Source organism: Notolepis coatsorum, assembly GCF_963971535.1.
Source record: "Notolepis coatsorum genome assembly, chromosome: 1".
Lineage (NCBI taxonomy): Eukaryota > Metazoa > Chordata > Actinopteri > Aulopiformes > Paralepididae > Notolepis > Notolepis coatsorum.
The window spans coordinates 210,688,289-210,707,242 of NC_140165.1; positions in this window are offsets into that span (position 1 = coordinate 210,688,289).

Sequence of the window (18,954 nt, forward strand, 5' to 3'; positions counted from 1 at the left end):
CGATCTCGTCGGATCTCGGCCGCTACACAGGTTGGTCCTGGTTAGTACTTGGTTGGGAGACCGCCGGGGAATACCAGGTACGGTGTGCTTAGGGGCTGGTTCTCCATTATTTTTCGCTCCTCTCTCACGCATGGCGAAGAGGGGCCTGTGGGGGTGGTTTTTTGACCTCCTCTGGTGACCCTGTGCTTCCCGTACCGCCAGGCCCGGTCCGAAGTGATGTTTGCGACCCGTAGGCCTGTGTTAACCCTTTTTGGAAACTGAAACACTTGTACTGCGGTATAGCCGGTGTATACCCGCAGGTGTGTTTTGGAGTTTTTTCTTGAGGGGTTATAGGAACAACCACCGCATTGGGTAACACCGAGGTGGTTGATTCCCTGGTGTGTTGGAGCAGTGTCAACTCCCGGGTTCACCGTTTGAGGGTGCCCCTGCACGTTCATGACGTCTGCCAATCGTGTCAGCCTTCTCTGCCTCGACCCCTCTGGGTGGGGGTTGTTAAATGGAGGCTTGGTCATGCAACACCGCCAGCTTACGCTCCTTCCGCCGGGGCGGCTGTGTTCAGCTGTCCCCTCTGGCGCCTGTCTCGTCCGCAGTCTCCAGGCTAGGGTTAACAGCCTGTTGCCTGGTTTTTCCCCGGTGCGCTGCCTGCTTCCGTTGATTAACCTTTTTTGTGTGCTTACGGCCATGCTGCCTGCCTATTCTGCAGGGTCAGTGTGCCAGGCGGTGTACTATTGGGGGGACGGGGCCCGCTCGGCTTACGGCCATACCGACCTGAACACGCCCGATCTCGTCCGATCTCGGAAGCTGGGCAGGTTCTGGCCTGGTTGGTTCCGCCTGGGAATACCAGGTGCAGTAACTGAGGGGCCTTTGTCCGAATACGCTGGCGATGTGGGGGGCGGGGCACTACGTGCCCACCTGGTGGGGTCTTGATGCTGGCATCATGGACTTCTCCGGGCCCCCATTCTAGGGAGTCCAGTCCTTTTGGTGGGTCTGGGTCTTCCTTCGTGCTCCGCTGCTACGGCCTTGCCACGGGGTTGGGTTTGCCCTTGACCCCGTGATTCTGGGGGCAGTAACGAGGTTGTTCCTCCGTTCGTTCCCGGGTGGCATGCGGGTTGTGCGTGTGTGTAGTCGTGGGGTCAAGCCACGGTCTGCTCACCCTGTGCGTTGAGTTGCTTGAGTGCCTCTTCGCACGGTCGGGTCCGTCGCCCTCCCGTGACGTCCCTAATAGGGGGGCTACCCTCCATTAGGGGGGGTCGGGGGGGCTCGGCCCTCCCTGTTCTGATGGTTTTGGGGGGCTGTCAGCGGGGTGTATTTGTCAGCCAAGTGGCTCCGCTTGGCCTCCCTTGTGCAGTAGCGATGCCAAGCTAAGCCACTAACGATACAGAACGTTAGGTTATGACTATAACCAAGTTCTGTTAGTTAGGGGCGATGCTTGGCATCGGACGGCCGCTGCAGCCCTTGTCCTCACCTTGTGGTGAAAGCTTGGGAAGGAGGAGAGCAGGTGACCACACACCTGCTTATGAAGGTAAGCTGATGAGGGGTGTGGTCAGACTAATACTGGTATTAGAGGTACATTTGTGGTTTATTCAGTACGCGTGCACGTACGCGAGATAGTGCAGTAGCGATGCCAAGCATCGCCCCTAACTAACAGAACTTGGTTATAGTCATAACCTAACGTTACTGTTACTATACTATTTTTAAAGTGACCTTTCCTTAGTGGACATAAGTGTGGGCATGTGCAGCATGAGTGTGTGCTTGCTCGTGTTAAAGTGGCTGCTAGTGTGTGAGTGTGTACAGTGTGTGTGCTCATGTGTGCTTGTGTGTGGAGAGTTCAGTGTTCAAGGCTCTGATGGCCTGTGGGAAGAAGCTGAGCCGAAGTCTCTCTGTCCTAGTAGCTGGGGTTCGCAGGCGTCTGCCTGACCTCAGCAGCTGGAACAGGCTGTTGTTGGGGTGGTGTGGGTCTTTCATTATTCTGCAGGCTCTGGATTTGCACCTCTTGTTGTATAGAACCTGCAGGGGTGGTAGTGCAATACCCGTGGTTCGCTCGGCTGAGCGCACCACTCTCTGTAGGGCCTTCTTGTCCTGTGCCGTGCTGTTTCCATACCAGGCAGTGATGTTTCCAGTCAAGATGCTCTCTACAGCTCCGGAGTAGAAGGACTGGAGTATCTTCCCAGATACTCTGAACTTCCTTAACTGTCTCAGGTGGTAGAGGCGCTGCTTCGCCTTTTTTACGACTGAGTCTATGTGTGTTGTCCATGTCAGATCCTCTGAGATGTGGACCCCCAGGTACTTAAAGCTGCTCACCCTGTCCGCGGTAGCCCTGTTTATCCTCAGTGGTGTGTGTGTCTCCTGCTGTCCTCTCCTATAATCCACGATCAGCTCCTTGGTTTTACCAATGTTCAGGAGCAGGCTGTTGTCCTGGCACCAGCGTTCCAGTACCTCAACCTCCTCCCGGTAGGCCTTCTCGTCGTTGTCCGAGATCAGCCCCACCACCACCGTGTCGTCCGCAAACTTCACTATGGAGTTGGAGCTGAACTTGGCCACACAATCGTGTGTGTAAAGTGAGTACAGCAGGGGGCTCAGAACACAGCCCTGGGGGGACCCGATGCTCAGGGTGATGGTGTTGGAGGTCTGACCCCCCACCCTGACCGCCTGGGGTCTTTCACTCAGAAAGTCCAGTGCCCAGGCGCTCAGAGCGGAGCTCAGGCCCAGCTTGATCAGCTTGTCCACTAGTCTGGTGGGGACTATGGTGTTGAACGCTGAGCTGTAGTCAATGAACAACAGTCTCACATAGCCCCCCTTCTGGCGGTCAAGGTGAGAGAGGGTGCTGTGCAGTACTTGGGAGACCGCATCGTCAGTGGACCTGTTTGTCCTGTATGCAAATTGCATAGGGTCCATATCACTGGGGAGGGAGGCACAAATGTGATCCTTGACCAGCCTCTCGAAACATTTCCTGGCCACAGAGGTGAGTGCCACCGGTCTGTAGTCATTGAGACATGTTGGGGAGAGTTTCTTCGGTACAGGGATGATGGTAGACATCTTGAAGCAGGCAGGGACCACTGACTCCGCCAGGGATTGATTAAATATGGCGGTGAACACAGGGGCTAGCTGGTTGGCACAGGACTTAAGTATGCGTCCTGTTATACCATCTGGGCCAGCAGCTTTTCTGGTGTTCACCTGCATAAATGCTCTTCTCACACTGTGTTCCGTCAATGAGAGAGCGTCCCCGCCCCCCTGCGGTTCCCCCCCCCCCCCCCCCCCCTCCACAACAGCCGGCGCGCCAGTGACGTTACTAGCCGTTGAGCTAGCGGCGCCACTGTCTACACCAAACGGAGCGTAGAAAGAGTTGAGTTTGTCCACGAGAGAGGCGTCGTCGCTCTCCATTGAGGGGGCGCTGACTTTGTAGTCAGTTATTGTCCTCAGTCCCCGCCATAAGCCTCTTGTGTCGTTTTGTGCCATTTGTGTCTCCAGTTTATCAGCATATGTCCGTTTTGCAAGTTTTACAGCCTTGCGCAGAGTATAGACTGTAGCCTTGTACTCCTCCATGTTTCCCGACTCTCTGCCCAGGTTGTAGGCAGTAGTGCGGGATTTCAGAGCTGCTCTGATAGTACTATCTACCCACGATTTCTGGTTAGGGAAGACCCGGACCTTTTTAGTGGGGACAATACTATCAGCCAGTGTTGTAATGAAACTCACAACGGTGTCCGCGAACTCGCTGACGTCACTGGCGCTTCCTTGAAACATATTCCAGTCGACGCCCTCGAGAGCGTCCTGAAGCGTGGCCTCTGATTGGTCGGTCCATTTTTTTGTCTCACGTGACGCCGTCGTCTTTGTTTGTAAGCAGGGACCAACAAGATGGCGTCGTGATCCGACGTGCTGGTAGCTCCCGCTAACGGCGGAGCCGGTACAGCCTTGTAGCCAGCTCTGAATGGGGTGTAGCAGTGATCGAGTGTGTTCCCTCCTCTGGTGGAGCAGACAATGTGTTGAAAAAAGGACGGCATCACTTTCTTCAAATTTGCCTGATTGAAATCTCCAGCTACAATCATGGCTGCGTCCGGGTGTTTAATCTGGTGCTTGTTGAGATTCTCCGCCAATTCCGCCAGGGCCCTGACGGTGTTTGCTTGTGGAGGGATGTATACTGCAGTCATGATGACCGCAGTAAACTCACGGGGAAGGTGAAAAGGGCGACATATAATGGAGAGATGTTCCATGTCCGGAGAGCATGAGCGGGAGAGTACCTTAACCTCCCCGGGGCTAGTCCAGCCATTGTTCGTAAGGAGACAGACCCCCCCGCCGACGCTCTTGCCGGAGGCTTCCGTGCGATCCGCTCGGAAGACGGTGAAGGAGTCCGAGGGAGAGACGCTGTGATCCGGAGTCGCTGGTTTCAGCCATGTTTCCGTAAAACATAAGATGTTGCAGTCTCTCATTTCACGTTGGAATCGAACCCTCGCTCTCAGATCGTCCATCCTCCCCTCCAACGAACGTGCATTCGCCAGAAAGATGGATGGAATTGCCGGGCGGTAAGCAGCTCTTCTTAACCTCAGTTTGATTCCTCCTCTCTTCCCTCTGTGTTTCTTTTTTTTGCCGGCTCCTTTGTCCTCCTTGTTGTGGCGCCTGATCTCCGGTGGTAAATCTAGGCATAAAGTGTCTCTAAACTCCTCTTTGAGTCCGGAGTTTAGGTCAATAAGTGACTGGCGGTCGTATGACGTCCCCGCCAGTGATGTTTCCATAAAAAAAGTAGTAAAAACAAACATAATAACAAAAAATTTGCACAATAGTTGCTGAGCTGAACCAACGGCGACTAACCTGGGTCGTGCCATGTGTCCCTGTGTCTCTGGAACCCCATATACAATTTTGATGGTTGACATCTCATTTGAACAGTCAAAGCAAGTAGGATCAATGGGTGGTAGACAGAATGACACTAAGAGTGAATTTCATGTTATAATTTTGCAGTAAGTTCAAAGATAGTGTTTACTGTACATTACTGTATATTATAAAAATGCTTGCCATGTAGGCTATGTTTACTGGAGATGGAAATCCTTTAGTTAGTGTTGTACCTGAGATTCCTCCCATCCCAACAAGCCTGTGTTTCATTGTGTATAGACCTGGTATAGTGTTCCCTGGCTATAGACCTGGTATAGTGTTCCCTATAGACCTGGTATAGTGTTCCTTGACTATAGACCTGGTATAGTGTTCCCTGACTAATATACATGGTATAGTGTTCTCTGGCTGGGCCTGGTTATAGACCTGGTATAGTGTTATCTGGCTGGGCCTGGCTATAGACCTGGTATAGTGTTCCCTGGCTGTAGACCTGGTATAGTGTTCTCTTGCTGGGCCTGGTATAGTGTTCCCTGGCTATAGACCTGGTATAGTGTTCCCTGGCTTTAGACCTGGTATAGTGTTCTCAGGCTATATACCTGGTATAGTGTTCCCTGGCTATAGACCTGGTATAGTGTGCCCTGGCTGTAGACCTGGTATAGTGTTCCCTGGCTATAGACCTGGTATAGTGTTCCCTGGCTGTAGACCTGGTATAATGTTCCCTGGATATAGACCTGGTATAGTGTTCCCTGGCTGTAGACCTGGTATAGTGTTCCCTGGATATAGACCTGGTATAGTGTTCCCTGGCTGTAGACCTGGTATAGTGTTCCCTGGATATAGACCTGGTATAGTGTTCCCTGGCTGTAGACCTGGTATAGTGTTCCCTGGATATAGACCTGGTATAGTGTTCCCTGGCTGTAGACCTGGTATAGTGTTCCCTGGCTATAGACCTGGTATAGTGTTCCCTGGATATAGACCTGGTATAGTGTTCTCTGGCTGTAGACCTGGTATAGTGTTCCCTGGATATAGACCTGGTATAGTGTTCCCTGGCTATAGACCTGGTATAGTGTTCCCTGGCTGTAGACCTGGTATAGTGTTCCCTGGATATAGACCTGGTATAGTGTTCCCTGGCTATAGACCTGGTATAGTGTTCCCTGGCTATAGACCTGGTATAGTGTTCCCTGGCTGTAGACCTGGTATAGTGTTCCCTGGATATAGACCTGGTATAGTGTTCCCTGGCTGTAGACCTGGTATAGTGTTCCCTGGCTGTAGACCTGGTATAGTGTTCCCTGGATATAGACCTGGTATAGTGTTCCGTGGCTATAGACCTGGTATAGTGTTCCCTGGCTGTAGACCTGGTATAGTGTTCCCTGGATATAGACCTGGTATAGTGTTCCCTGGCTATAGACCTGGTATAGTGTTCCCTGGCTGTAGACCTGGTATAGTGTTCTCTGGCTATAGACCTGGTATAGTGTTCCCTGGCTGTAGACCTGGTATAGTGTTCCCTGGCTATAGACCTGGTATAGTGTTCCCTGGATATAGACCTGGTATAGTGTTCCCTTGCTGTAGACCTGGTATAGTGTTCTCTTGCTGTAGACCTGGTATAGTGTTCTCTGGCTGTAGACCTGGTATAGTGTTCCCTGGATATAGACCTGGTATAGTGTTCCCTGGCTGTAGACCTGGTATAGTGTTCCCTGGATATAGACCTGGTATAGTGTTCCCTGGCTATAGACCTGGTATAGTGTTCCCTGGATATAGACCTGGTATAGTGTTCCCTGGCTGTAGACCTGGTATAGTGTTCCCTGGCTGTAGACCTGGTATAGTGTTCCCTGGCTGTAGACCTGGTATAGTGTTCCCTGGCTGTAGACCTGGTATAGTGTTCCCTGGATATAGACCTGGTATAGTGTTCTCTGGCTATAGACCTGGTATAGTGTTCCATGGTTATAGACCTGGTGTTCTATGGCTGTAGAACTGGCATAGTGTTCCCTGGCTGGGCCTGGCTGTTAGACCTGGTATAGTGTTCTCTGGCTGGGCCTGGCTATAGACCTGGTATAGTGTTCCCTGGCTGGGCCTGGCTATAGACCTGGTATAGTGTTCCCTTGCTGGGCCTGGCTATAGACCTGGTATAGTGTTCCCTGGCTATAGACCTGGTATAGTGTTCCCTGGCTATAGACCTGGTATAGTGTTCTCTGGCTGGGCCTGGCTATAGACCTGGAATAGTGTTCCCTGGCTATAGAGGCACAAATATGCATGAGAGGGGCATTTAGCGTGAGAAAGTGGGAGGTTTTTCTTTCTTGAGGGGCACAGAGCTTGCACATGTGAGAAGATACAATACATTTACATCATTGCAGCGCGAGAAAGTGAGAGGTTTTTATTTCTCGAGGGGCACAGAGCTTGCACATGTGAGAAGATATGATACATTTATATCATTGCAGCGCAAGAAAGTGAGAGGTTCCCGTAACTGTGTGTGTGTGTGTGTGTGTGTGTGTGTGTGTGTGTGTGTGTGTGTGTGTGTGTGTGTGTGTGTGTGTGTGTGTGTGTGTGTGTGTGTGTGTGTGTGTAGGTGTGTGTGTGTGTGTGAGAGAGTGTGTGGAGATGTTTTCCATCTGCAGGATGAACATTATACTCATACCCATTCATTTCCTATGGCGGTCAATTCTGACCGAAAACATCATACAGACGCAGCGCTCAAAAATCAAACCAATTCTGCTGCTTGTCTGCTGCTTGTTGCTGCTTGTGTGCCACTTAAGTCTACTCAGGTGTTAATTTTCCGGGGGTGTTGGCTGGGGGAACAAAGGGAGGGTAGTTAACTTAAGTGCTTCCCCAGGGAGGGGGTCGGGGGCTACTGCCCTCAGACCCCCAAAATAATTTTTATATGGGCAGTCTGACTTGGGGTACTGACCATATATTAGTGTTGCAATGCATGATAAGTAAACAGTGAAAAAAGCTAAGAAATCTGATGGGGCTGGGACATTTGGGACGAATAAAAATTTAAGATGAAAATCTGCCCAGCCTGTGGGAGGAAGTGGAGGTGTGAAATCTGGCCCGGTCAAGAACAATAGAGGAGTGGTAGAGAGTGGTAGAGAGGCATGAGAGGTTTGAGTTTTGAGTGCTGTATCTGTAGGTACTGTTGAATGAATCACTCAAAATTCAATGCAAGTGGTGATCATCAATTGTATATGTTCAGAGGCGGATAACATAAGGTCTTGAGGCAATTGGATGAAAAACACAATATGTATGATTACAAAATGAAGTCACTCGTCAGATTTGACCGGAAACGCAAGAGAAGGGTTAAAGACGCATTTATTGGACGAGTTGCTCGCAGAGTTTACATAGAACAGCGTTATCACAGGCTGTAGAACACAGGGCTGAAGAGCTGCTTCTTAAACTAAAGTGTGGGTACTGCTCAGCCCCTCCCTGCAGCTGGAGCGTTATGAGACTCTAGCCACGTTGCTCCCAGACCCAACTTTGAGAATAGATTAACGGCGTTCATTTTTTTTATCGCACGATAAGAGTCCGCCGTTAACTTAGCCCGGTAACGGCGTTAACGGCCCGGCCTTAATGGCCCATCCTTAATTATGTGATATTATCATTATCACTGTGTTTAATAATCAACATGTCTCATAATGAGTGATGAAAAGCTATTTGTTGTCAAAGTGGAGAATGGATTAGAACACGTCTCCCCTTTCAATAAAACGAGTGACTTTCTCATTTTATTCTCCTACACAGAGAGTTGGGAGGCATTCCAGTGTCAAACACCCCTGCCCAAAGAGGAAGTAAACTAACCAGCGCTACCTTTACTTTACTGTTAATTACCCTTAACATATTGAATCAATTATATTATATTATTCTCCCCCCCCCCCCCCCCCCCGTATTTTTGGTCTCTTTTATAAATAAGTAGATTTTACGGCATCTGTGCAGCCTTGTTGAATACACTGTGTCCATGGAAACAACAACGAACGCAGCCATAAACGTCTGGTTTCCTTACACAGAAAAGATAGTCTACATCTATCTACTACATGCATAATTCATAAATGTTAATTACACACAAGCTTAATATATGATTTGTGGTACTCTGTATACACCCAATTCAAAGTTATTGCCGCATTCTTTCAAACTAATTTGGTCACGGATGTCCGAATTTGGTACAGATTTTGTCTCTCTTTGGGGGAGCTGTTTAGCAGGCTGTGACATACAGGCATAGAGACAGCTCTGCACAGGATTGTGATCTCATCCAAGTGAGATCATCTGCTTCCAAATATTGAATGGACGAATGCGATTGCAGAGGGCCAAGGAACTGACTTCTAACCCCACCGCTGCCTAAAGTCCTTTTAAATCACTGTGAATCTCTGTGTTCTGACCCTGAATTATAACACAGGACACAGGTGAACGCTAGATCCACAAGCCAGGAACCCAAGCGTGAAGAAACCTTCCATCCCAGAGGATGGAAAGTATTTCAGCAGAACCAGCTCAAGACACACCAAACTGCCAACTGTGCCTTTTTGAAGCCCACACTATAAGCTAAGGCACATGAACAATGAGTAAGATTAACTTGGACCATTCTGCTTACATTGGCATGACCTATCTGAATATTCTATGCTTTCTTGGATTGCGTATAGGCCTCACGGTGTCCTTTATCATACCTCTGTGTGTGTCTCTCTCTCTCTCTCTCTCTCTCTCTCTCTCTCTCTCTCTCTCTCTCTCTCTCTCTCTCTTTCTCCTATTCTCTGTGCCCTCCTCCTCCTCTCCTCAAATAACTGATGATTCATAATGCTGTGCTCGCCTGCTCTGTTATCTGCTTGTTTGTGTATTATGTGGTAGTAGTTAGTCAATAAACGTGTGTGTGCTTTCAACGTTCTTGTTTGCACGTCTCCATCCTCAGAGCTTATGATAAATCTCATAAATCAGAGCTTATGATGTCTCATAAATATTAAGACTTATCTTAAGTGTTGTCTGTTTACATAGAGTGGTGTGCCTAATGTCAGGGATTAAAGCAAAAAAAAATCTCCTGACTGAACTTTTTTTCAGGCCAAGTCATATTCTTATTTTAACCTCCACTGTATTTCTTTTTAATAGCGTTGGCGTTTTAAGGGAGCCTACTTGTTTCGGTTTTGTAGATAATCCAATATACAGTTACCCCCCCCCACCCCGCCTACCCAACCCTTACCCCCACAACCATCTCCAATGTACAGTCCCCCCCCCTCCACCCAACCTCCTCCAATGTACAGTTTCTTCGTCAAATGTATATACTCTCTTTTTTAGACTCTTATTGTATCATCACAAACAATACTGTATTTGTAAATCTGGTATGTCATAAATGTATAGATGTAGCAGTATTATCTATCTGTATGTCATGTATGTTATGATGAATTGAAAATGGGGGACCCTGATGTAAACAAGAGGAAAGTCTTTCTCTGGTCTGCATCCCCTTAACAATTGTGTGTATTGAGCTGTACTGTATTGTACCCATTCTGCAATCTGTTAATAACAATCAATCAATATTTAACAGATTGCAGAATGGGTACAATACAGTACGGCTCAATACACACAATTGTTAAGGGGATGCAGACCAGAGAAAGACGTTTGTCTTGTTTACATCAGGGTCCCCCATTTTCAATTCATAGTGACATTTATGACATACTGTAGGGATCATCCCTATGTTCCCCGGGTCCTATGTTCCCCGGGTTCTATGTTCCCCGATTTGATTGATTAATAGATTAAAAATTGTATAATTTTTTATTATTTTATTAATTATTAATGTCCGCCTTGTTTCGAACGGTTAAGATTAGGCCCTCTTTCGAACTGGTTAAGGTTAGAGTTTGGAATCAGAGCTGGTGGTCTAAAATTTTCAATCAATCAATCAATCAAAGCGGGGAACATAGAACCCTGGGAACATAGGACCCGGGGAACATAGACATGCTCCCATACTGTACACAACATTTATGGCATAGGGACATACATGATAGATCCTAACAGAGATTATATACATTATGATGGGGAGGAGGACTGTACATTAGGGTGGGTGGGAGAAAAAAGATACATACGGTGGGGAGAGAATATACAGTGGGGAGGAGACCGTCTACACTACAGATACACCTGTGTGATGTTGCTACGGAGTTAAGCTAATAAAGGATACTCGTCACAACCACAGCAGAGGACTCACATATTTGTACTGTGAAGTAACACGACAATGACAAATGTGTTGTTTCTGTTTTTCTTTTTGACATAGTTGCAGAACACGGAACAAGTTAACAACTCACCACCGTCTACAGCCCCCGCTTCATACTGTAGCCTAGCCAGTCTCTTGAAACACTGCTATCTTCAAACTTCCATTCCTCTCGAAACTTTCTTTTGTTGGGTGGTGCCGCTCATCCTTTTCGTCTGAGAACACTGCATGTGTTTTCTTTTTAGTGGCCGGCTTACTCCTTCCATTAACGTTATTATGCTGACGTTAGCTAATAACTATGTGTTGGGGATAATGGTTCCGCACGGACCATATTGTTTGTTACATTGCTGTCGGCAAACTCGCTCAGTGTCAACATAGTGTTGACATTGAGTTGATGTTAGCTGCTAGCTGGCTCCCCGAATCCACAACAGCCAGGCAGCCAACCGTACAAAATACAGTCTCAGCCAATCACATCGATTTGTACAGTTAGTTAGCTCCACTCCATTGCGAATTAAAAGGTAGCCAGCCAGGACAGCCCGTATTAGCAAGCTACAGTTGCTAGGTAGCTAACGTTAGCCACCCGAAGATCGGTAGCTACCTAACGTTAGCCACAGCTTCAAAAACGAATTTCAATTATGTTATGAGCTATCAGCTAGCCAGCTAGATAACGTTAGACAACGCCTCGTGTAGTAAACTAAAGTGAATAGTTTACTGGGCCATTGTTTAATGCTTCAGTGGTGTTAAAAGAGGACCTGCACGCTTGCTATCTCCGGTGCAAATGATATGGATCTGTGACAAGACGGGTCTGTGAGGGGGAGGGCACTGCGAGCAGCGTGTGTGTGTGTCAAGCTCAGGTTTGATTGGTTAGAATGGTCAAAATGCCCTACACATCTACAAATCATATTATACCAGGTAGCCAATTCCGTCAGACTCCAAATCAAGTTGACAAAAAAAAATTTAAAATACTGAAATCCGTCTGGAGGCTTATAATTCATTCATTGATTTAATCTTAATATTAATCTTATACATACTGATGATTGTGATGAATCACTGTAATATAAATTCATATTTATAAACCTCTCATAACAAATTTTATGCCAGCGTCTTCCCATAGAACAATTAAAAACATAAGAAAATGCCAAAGGAGAACACATTGTAAATTTCCAGGTCTGAGCCCTTAACTCAATCAGCGCCAGAGGGCACTGTGTACTGTGTGGTTAAAAGGCCGCGTTCTAAAGTATAGGAATACGTGGCAGTGTTTGCAGGGCTATAACTATATTATATATTATAGCTATGAATACAATACTATTGCCCATTTGACATCGAGTATCTATCGTTCAATATGTGGAAAAGAAAAAAATTCATCCATACATTCCCGTTTTATACCGTGGTGAATATAAGTATGGTTTTAGAGCGGTCTAGGGTAATTCATGGGAGGCTGGTAATAGCCCCCAACGTGTATTATACTAAATGCATTGGTGTTTCGTCCCTACACACGCTACAATAAAAGAATCGGTATTATGTTCCATCATGAATGCATGAAAGGTGGGGGGGGGGGGGGGGGGGGGGGGGGGGCGTTTTTTGATGCTTTGATCGTCACCAACGGAATACGTTATGGACTAGCGTTACACACATACGCTCGGATCGCAATGAAGGCATGCTTTGATCTACGCAAGATTGATATCATATAGCCCTTACCTTGACTAGGATGTGCCCCAAGAAGAATATTCCAATTATCTGATCGTGAGTCCCAGTATTGGTGTCGATCGGGTCGCCAACATAATCCACCATACATCATCCATCTGGAGCATTTGACGCTCCTCAACCGCTCCCCTTGCCCGACATGGAAAAGTCCGCCCGGACGTACAGCCCAAGACACAGAGTTTCAAAGGGTGTTCGATACTGCCGCCTGGTAGGATGCGGCCGGTACTGCACTTTTGGGATCTCAGACTCATTCCATATGATAACACCAGGCTCCCTGGATGGATAATGAATGGAAATATCGAATAATATAAAAAACGGCCAGAACACGACTATACTAGGGTCTGGCGCTGAACGTTCGGCGAGTTAACCCGACTATCATCGGGTCAGGGGCGGAATGAGTTAAAGTTGTGTCTCAGAAGGTTGAGGTTGTCTCCGAAGGTTGAGGTTGTCTCAGAAGAGGAAATGAGTTTGGCTGAGAAAGTGAAAGTACCTCTCTCCCTTTCTCAGTGGTGAAAAGTAACTAAGTAAGGTACTTGTACTTGAGCAGTTGCATTTTAGGGAACCTTTACTTTAATTTCACTACATTTCAAAAGGAATATTGTGCTTTTCTACTCCACTACATTCATCTGAACGCATCAGTTACTACTTTGAAGAAATTCTTTTTTACTTTACTTTCATGTTTTACAGTTATAACAAATCAAATACATCTGAAGCTGAAAAGATTACACTGACATTAACATTCCACAATAAGCTTTTTCTGACTCAATGAACGTCACTGTACCGGTTCTTTAACCTCTTAACACATTGAGTGCTACGCCCCTTCCGGGAAGTGACCTGGCCTTGCCGTCCATTAACCCCATGTAAACGTAGTTGTAGTTTGTAGAGCTAAACCTATATTTTATGGTATAGCTATGGGTCTAATAACGCCGTCGAGTGTCAGTGAGTTGCTTCCAGTCAACGTGCAAAAAACTGATTATTTTTTCATCCGTAGATTTCGGTTTTATACCGTTTTGAATATGAATATAGTTTGGGTGCTTCTGAGTAATTCAAGGAAAAATACGCGAAAACAGCGGTTTTGTGTAATTCAATAAACATGTTGTCATTTTTCGCCTGATTATCGAATGTTCCTGAAATCAACGCTAGATCATCATTATTATCCTTCCTCGTGCAAGCATGCAATGTGGTTTAGACCGGCGCACCCCCCCTCCTGCACCCAACGGCACACAGCCACACACATAAAACACAGATAGCGGTAGAAATAAATATCAGATCGACGCAAGCTTTCATATATAGTGTCCTTACCTGGTATCTGATGTAATGCAAAAAAAATAATCCAATTATCTGATCGCCATTCCAGTTATCCACAGCGATCCTGTCTCCGACGTTGTTGGGCATTGCACATGAACGGGCGGGCGGGGTCAGTTGTCCAAACCATCCCTACAAGCGTGTGTTTTGCCGGAGTGTTTAGGACCCGCCCCCATGCCGCAGCTCGGTAGAGAAAAGAGGGCGGTATAAGACCGTCTGCCAGCTCAGACACACTCAGAACAGTATGCACAAGGTGCCCCGCTGAATTATGAATGGCAATATCGATTCAAATAAATACTGTGAGAAAAACGTAGATCTACGTTTCCGGCACTCAACGGTTGGGAGACAGAAACGTAGTTCTGACGTTAATGGCACCCAACGTGTTAACAATCGTTTTAGTTTTTGAGGACTGCATACTTTCTTTGCGAACCAAAATACTATACTTAATACTTGTACTTATAGCACATGCATGAGCCTGGTCTCTTTTGAAAGATGACATTCTGAAGTAAATTACAATACAATACAATAAAGAAAATTCACTTTTAGTGCTAATGAAATAGAGTAACATAGGCCTGAACTTGAGTTGTAGAAAAACTTGTTATTCACGTTTTTCTGTAGTAGTTAGTAGTCCAGAAGTAGTATTTCCCAAAAAAAAATGATGGCTGAAATAACATCCTGGGTCCATAGCCTGAAGTCTTGTGGAGTACATTTCATAAAAATCCGTTCAGAAATGAGTGTTTAGAAATGGTTTGGGTAAAAAGTGAGAGAGCTCAGAAAAAGATTTTTCTCATATACTTCAATGCATTCGACAGAGAATTCTCTTCCTGTTTTGGCTCGTGGCTTTTCACCTAGATCCCTGATTGGCTCATTCCCATTGGAAAGCCCTACTCATTGGTTACAACCCTATCCAATCATTTTCGAGATTGCCAAGTGATTGACGGAGATAGAGGCTCGAGAGTCAGGAGTGGTATTTGAAAAAATAAAAAGTCTGCCGTCTACTTCCGCGCACGCCTCACATATCGGCATGTAACTCGAGAACCACTTAACGGACAAATAGGGCTTTAATTCGATATATATATATTGACGAATCTGGTGGGGACCCGACTAGCCACGGTTAAAATACAAACTAATTCAAAAGGTCCACACAAGAGCAATATCAATCAATAATAATATTTATTGAAGGCAAAAATCCAGTTTGATAAGCAAGAGAATGGTCATAGACAGTCAGATAAAAAAATATGCACACTGAGCCGCTACATGTCGCCAAAGTGCAGATGGGCAAATCGTCCTCAAGAGGGCCCACATGTGGGCCGTTGCATGCTAAGAGGTAAAGGAACTGTGAACTTCTTCCACCACTGTCCCTTCTCAATCATCAATCAACACCTTTATTTCATTCATAATTGTGGGTCTACTTCTTATCTGTCGAGTGAAGGTCTGTGGTGGAATTTCCTTTAACTTCTTAACACATTGAGTGCCACACCCCTTCCAAGAAGTGCATAGGCTCATGCCACCCATTAACCCCATGTAATCGCTCACCTTGTTTGTAGAGCTAAACCTATATTTTATATTATAGCTATGGATCCAATATCATTGTCAATTGACAGTATGAACCTTCCATTCAATATGCCATAAAGAAATAATTTTTCCATCGATACGTTCCCGTTTTATACCGTGGTGAATATGAGTGTTATATCGGAATGATCTGGGATAATTCCTGCAAGGCTATTTATAAGGCACTAAGCTAATAACGTTAAATCCTTTGGCGTTTCGTCAGTCTAGAGAGAATTATTTGTGATGTCATGTGCGGTCTGAGCGCTGCTCTGCTACTGCGGTAATCATGCACCATTAACCTGGCAGTGCTGTTAACGAGGCGTTAACGACACTGCGCCCTTGCAGTAGAGGTTCGATTTTTAACTCATTCACGGCCAACCATGTTTAAATATGTGTTTTAATGCTCGCCAACCGCTCAGCGCCATGAACGTATATATATGTTTTTGGATCGTTATTTATTTTATTCTATTTGTTTATTCATTTCAGGCACACAGACCTCGGGGTTACCATAGGAAATCATTCTGAGATCGCTAGAGTGCAATACCGGCCGCATCATGCTAGGTGGCAGTATCGCCCACCTTTTTTGTATCTACTTTTTATCTAATAACATGACACAAAATGGTGATCAGGGAACAAAGCTGCACCACCTGAATTAGTCCACAGGATGGCGCCTCGGGAACGTTACAGATTTCGAGATCGATCCAGCTGATCAGCGTGTGTGGTGTTCAAAACGAATGCCGTTACTGGCGATCAAAGAATAGAAAAACTACCCCCCCCTTTCATGCATTCATGATGAAACATAATACCTATTATATACATTTGATTTGGAAATAGTAGCGTGTCCAGGCGAGAAACGCCAACGCGTATAGCAGAATTCACGTAGCGCCCTATAACTCAGCTTTTCAGGAATTAGCCCGGATCACTCCTAAACTATACAATATTCACCACGTGATAACGCGCAAACGTATACATGAAGAAATTATCTTTTTTTTGCATGTTCGACGGGAGAAGGTCACTGTCAAATGACCATAGTATTGTCTCCATAGCTATAATATAGAATATAGATATACCTCTTCAAACATAGTGACGCACAGTGAAAATAGGCTATGGAAACCTGGCGCATTAGCTACAAGGATAATGGTAATGGCTGGCGCTGAAAGTGTTGGATCTGTATGTAAATAATATTTGTGAATCAATAATATTTTATGATATTATATTATTAACACTTTCAGTGCCACCAGGGGGCGCACGACTTAGTGCATGAATGCCACCATCGGCGCCAATGTTAACCTTAATATCGCCTAATCTATGTTTTAAATTATGGCTATGTGTCTAATCTGCCCGTCGCTTATCAAATAATCATTTTCCAGTCAGTGCTGTCAAGGCAGATTGGTTTTTTATCGCTTCATTTCCGTTTGAGAGCATTTTGAAAAGCACCCGTTTTGAGTTAAAAAACAGCCCATTCTGTGATAATCGTCTTTTACTGGAATATTCCAGAACGTTAATATTTGTCGGCCTATTTATGAATCGTTTTCAAATAAACGCTAGATGATCAATAGTATACGTGCCTGCACGCACATTCGAGGCGCGCGCTGATAATAGCCGTTTTCATTTCCTCATGGATTTTACAGTGAAACCGCTGGAGCACATATCAGAAAAAAGCTTATATCTTCATCAAAACGAGTCTGATTATCCTAACACTGATAACATAGATTCCTTATCTGACATCAGATGGTATCCAACTGGTATATTCTAATTCCTGATCACCATTCGAAAAAATCGATAACTGTATAGATCTAACGTGTATACAGTAGAACTCATGCTTGCCGCGGCTCAGAGTCTCCAGAATGAACTCTGGTAAACCCGGCTGCATCAGTGAACTGGAAAATGTGGACTGGAATATTTTTTTTTCCCCATCCATTTTCATTGAGTCCATTCCAAAATCCCTGATGTCATCTGGGAGACGATAGGGGGCGCTTTTTTCACATCTGATCGCCGGCTGCCCTTGGGTAGGCTAGGGTAGGCTCGCGTGATGCAATATGATTTCAGATCGCTAAAAAAAAATAAAATAAAATTCCGAGAAATCTCGTGAGTGGCTTTCAACGTAACTATCGTAAATCCGAGAAAAGCCGTGAGTGGCATAGAAAGTGTTAACAAGTAATATAATGTAATTTAATGAAAATCAATGGTAGTTTACATTTCAAGTTTGATCACATTCTCACTCCTACATGACGATGGTCAGATGAAGTGATGCATAGGACATTTGGACATATGGTGTCTCTCAATTGATTAGTGCTCACTGAAAAGTGAAGACAGGAAGTTGACGTTACATGGGAATGTGACATTATGCAGGGGGAAATGTGACATTATGCAGGGGGAGCAGTGACATTTGGAGGGTCTACAACCTGAACAGGAAGTCACCTCATTAGGAAAGTCAAAGAAGAGCTTTCTGAGAGACAGGCTTTTGCTTAGATAATGTAATGTCAGTGAATCCTTATCATTAGTGGAGATCTGGAGAGTTCCTGTTATCCTGTCTTCACTGCAGAGAAATCAAATTGACAGAATGGCCGTACCCCGCATTCACATCTGCAATCCATGAGTGGTAATTTGGTTGGTGAACCTACGATGGCTGCCATAGCATTTTCGATAATGACAAGATGGAAATCAGTGTTGATCCAGTGCAAGAGACTCAGAAAGCTTTGATTTGTAACAGTTGCATCGAATAGGGATACACGTTGAGAACATCGGTATTGGCCGATATCTGTGATATTTAGCGACCAGCAGCTCTATTTTCAGAAAAGGTTTGAGCTCCCCTGCTGGGGAAAAAACCCGGAGTGTGCATGTGAGGCAAGTGCCTTTACCTCAAGACTACCTCAAGACACTTTTCCAACAGCCTTGCCCAAAACCAAACTCTAACCTTAACCACACTGTTACCTTTAAATAACTGTCGAACCCTAACAATAACCTTAAATCTAACCTTAACCCTAACTTTATATCTTAACCATAACCATTATAACAAACCATTATCATAGTACAGCTAAATTTGTATCATGGTGGGTGAGTGTCTTAGTCTAGTGGTGAGAGAAGTTGCCTGTGACCACAATCATTGTTGCTTAGAGTTGCTGTGTTTGTTTTGGACTTTTGCCGATATGAAACGTAAATATATTGCTTATAACATAATGTACATTATGTACCTTTTTTTGTGTGGTCGATTAGTCATTTATTTACGTTTATCTGATGAGACCGTGTTGTGTGAGGCTGCGCCGGTTTTGTTTGAGTAATTGCACAGTTTTGAACAGTATTTAAATTGTGTTTTCATGTTTTATCACTTTCAGTATGTGCAAAATGTTATTACTGTAGAAGCCTTTATTTATAAATATGGATTTTCAGCCATAACAGAAAATGTGTTATTG